At 43.0% G+C, this 3762-nt stretch overlaps 1 protein-coding gene across 1 annotated transcript in view; it reads right to left on the bottom strand.

Moving 5' to 3' along the window:
* Window positions 1–1561, bottom strand: part of C10H12orf45 (chromosome 10 C12orf45 homolog) — a 12653-nt gene extending 11092 nt beyond the window's left edge. Inside the window, exon 1 of the mRNA XM_021175242.2 lies at window positions 1542–1561. The gene's annotated coding sequence lies outside the window, so the exon portion shown is untranslated. The remainder of the gene's footprint in view (window positions 1–1541) is intronic.
* Window positions 1562–3762: the final 2201 nt, after the last annotated feature.

Genomic DNA, 3762 nt, shown 5'->3' with positions numbered 1-3762 from the left:
AAAAAAAAAAAAAAAAAAACACTAGAAAGCAAAGTTGGACTTCCAAATGTTAAGGGATGGCTAAAGGTTAGTTTTTGCAATCAGCCTGGTCCTATACAACTTTAGCAAACCTCCCTGTTTGGGCTTCTGTAAACAAAAACTTGTTTTGCGCAGATGCCCTCCTGCTTGAGCATAAACAGAATGTAACTTCGTGTCCTTTGCCTTTAAAAGCCCCCGACTGAGCAGGCTGGGCAGTGTATTCAGGAATCCACAAGTCTTGGGTATAGACCTGGTGCCAGTATAGGAACAAAATCCTCTTCTTTGTTAAAATGTATTAACACACACAAATGCTTTTAAAAATAACCCAAGAAGGGAGGGTTTATTTCCACCAACACTTTCCAGTGCATCCTGGAGGAAAACTAAGGCAGAAACTCAAGGCAGGAACTCGGAGCAGGTGCAGAAGCCATGGAGGAAGGATGCTTTTTTGCCTTGCTCAGCTACGTTTCCTCATCAGCCCAAATCCACTTGCCTAAGGATGGCGCCACCTGCCCCTATATCATTTGGCCATTAAACTACCTCATAGACAAGTCCGTAGACAGTGCAATTATTCTGTTGCAGTTCCCTCTTCCCGGGAGACTCTAGATTGGTGTCACTTGACCGCTAAGGACAGCTATGACATTACACCAAGTTGGCCTTACTGGGATTACAGAAGTTGACCTGACAGTCCTGTTTCTGTTCACCACACCGGTTTATCTAGTGCTGGCCATCAAATCCAGGGCTACGTGCATACTAGACCAACTGAGCTACATCCTCAACCACTGATTAAAGTCAAAACAATTTTGCTTAGTTCTATAACTTTAATTTTTTTTCCTCCTCAGTTAAATTTCTAGGATCTTGTCCTAGAGCACCAGTGCATCCAACGCTGGGCTGGCTTTTCAGCCTCTCCTCGAAAGAATTTAGAAAATACATTCAGAATTCAGACACTGCCCCTACAGACAGTGCAGACATACCATAAAGAAGGGAACATACCGCTAGATGGAGACAATTCTTGTCTCCTTCTTGTTAATCTAATGGGGCAGGTAATAGGTAGGCTCAGCTAGATGGACCATCCCCAGGAACATTCATCTTAAGATAACTTGCTTTCCTTCCCAGAATTCCCACCCCCTAGCATTGTCCTCTCTAGCCAGGCTGCCTAGATGTGCAGCTAAGTCAGCCTGCCTTTCTAAGACCTGATTATTTCTTCTTTTCCTTCCAGATGCTGGCCAGAGCCTAAGTATATTTTTAGACTCCATAACTAATACTTTGGGCTTCTTATTCTTTCTCTAAAGCTCCCCTCCCAGGCATGTGGCTGCCTGCCACTGTGTAACTGGCCTCAGTTCAGCCTTATCTCAGCCCACACGGGGTTTCTTCCTCCTCTGTCCTTCTCCTCCCTTCCAGGCTTGGAAATCTGCCTGGAGTTTTCCCTTCTAAAGGAGAATACATTGTCCCCAAGCTTCTGTTTGTGTCTGTTCTTAAATTATTGTACTAACAAAGCTAAGAACCCCAAGAAAGATTCCCGGTACCTCTGTTCCTCGTGACAGCTCTGCTGGGATTTCCCCCAAAGTTTCCAGTAACATTCCTCTGTTGTCCTTTAATCCTTCCATCGTCAGAAAAAAAAACAAAAAAACAAAAAAAACATTCCTGCGGGAATGCATGCAAGAGTCAAACTCCAGGAGAGGACGGGACAAACGCTTGTTGTGCCGTGTTAGCCGACCGAGTACAGCCGGTACTGTTCCTCTTCCTCATCCTACAGGTGCAGTCTGCTTTGATCTATTTCCCGTTGAGAATGTTTGGCAAGTTTGCACATTCTGATTTCAAACGGTTATAGGCCCTTCAAGTAGCAGGCCCTAGCCTAAAAAGACGTTCACATGGTCATAGTATCTGCTATTCTCTTTGAAACAGCCCAAACAGAACACTACAAAGTGGGTATGAACTTCAGATTTAGTTAGCCAAAAATATGGAAGGGATGAGGCTAGAAGCCGCTGCAGAGACCTGATGTAGACACAGTGTAACTTTGTACCTCTTTCCTTTCAGGGATACTGCAAATTGCAGAGCAACTGGCTAAGTCCTTCCCTAGTCTTCTGTTCTTATTTTGGTTGTTCTTTTGCTATAAATTCTTATTTATAGATAAATTGTAAAAGAAGTGCTTGTATGCCTACTATACTGATTCCAAAAATTAGTATATTTTGACTTTTTCCTTCTCCTCCTCCTCCTTCTCTTCCTCCACTTTCTTTTCTTTTTTTGGGGGGGGGGGACTAGGATTCAACTCAGGCCTTTTTCTTCGTCGTCGTCGTCTTCTTCTTCTTCTTCTTCTTCTTCTTCTTCTTCTTCTTCTTCTTCTTCTTCTTCTTCTTTTTGAGTTTCTCACTGTGTTCCCCTGACTACCTTTGAACTAACGATGTAGACCAGACTTTCTTTTAACTCACAGAGATAAACTTGCCTCTGTCTCCTAAATATTGGATTTAAAAGCCCGGTCCACTACATTTGGCTCTTTTTAAGACTTTTTTTTTCTAATGTATGAATGTTTTTTCTGGATGTAATTAAATGCACTCCATGCATGTCTGATCCCCTTGGGAACCAAAAGAAGGTGCTATATCTCCTAAAACTGGAGTTTGCGTATATTTATAAGCTGGGACTTGAACCTGAGTCCTTTGCAAAAGCAGCTACTGCTCTTACCCAGTGAGCCATCTCTCCAGCCCCATCTTTTATTGGCTTTTTAAAATAAAACTTTGAATTTAAAGACACAGTCCAGGCTGGCCTTGAATTCACTCTCCAGCCTAGAGAAGCCTTGAAATTGTAATCCTTCCGCATCAGCCTCCTAAGTAGCTGGGATTATGGGCCTGTGTCACCAGGTCTGGCTTCTTTATTAGATTATTTGTAAGATTTTATTTTTCATTATGTGCATATGTGGCTGTACTCTGTGGATGTGTACATTTGCATACAGTATCCACAGAGGCTAGGAGAGAGTGTTAGATTCCCTAGTGGTGGAGTGTCATACTGTACGGGTGACAGGAAATGAACTCAAGTCCTTTGGAGAGACGGTTTGTCTTGTGTCCTTAATGCCTGAGCCATCTCTCCAGCCCCCAGATTTTTGAAGAGATACCAGAGAAGCTAGGCCTAGTGGTACAGGTTTGTAATGCCAGCTCCTGAGAGGCAAATGATTATTGAAAGTCCTGTGTCCTAGCAAAAACTCAGCCAAGTCAATTAAAGAATTATTATGCAGTTAAATTCATTAAAAGAAAAAAATTTTTTTTGGATTTTTTGAGACAGGGTTGCCCTGGCTGTCCTAGAATTCATTCTGTAGACCAGGCTGACCTTCAACTCACAGAGGCTGGGATTAAAAGCATGTTCCCATCTTACAATGTATTTTTATTGCATGAATCTTTTAGCTGCAAGTATGTCTGTCTGCCATGAGTGTGCCTGGCCCCTCAGAACTGAACATCAGATCTGCTGGAACTGGAGTCACAGGCAGCTGTGAGCTACTGTGCAGATGCTGGAGATTGAACCTGCAAGAGCATCCAGTGCTGTTAAGCACTGAACCATCTTCTAGATTCCCATGGTCAAGCTCTAAATTAAATAAGCAGCATCAGGCATGGTAGCATAAACCTGTAATCCAAAGCATTTGAGAGGCTGAAGCAGAAGAATATCAAGTTTGTGGCCAGTTGGAGCTACATAGTACCACCATATTTCTTCTCTCCCTCTTTCTCTCTCTCTCTCTCTCTCTCTCTCTCTCTCTCTCTCTCT

This window comes from Mus caroli, chromosome 10, assembly GCF_900094665.2.
Source record: "Mus caroli chromosome 10, CAROLI_EIJ_v1.1, whole genome shotgun sequence".
NCBI lineage: Eukaryota > Metazoa > Chordata > Mammalia > Rodentia > Muridae > Mus > Mus caroli.
Note: the sequence above shows the minus strand (reverse complement) of the source record. Positions and strands in the feature narration are given on the sequence as shown.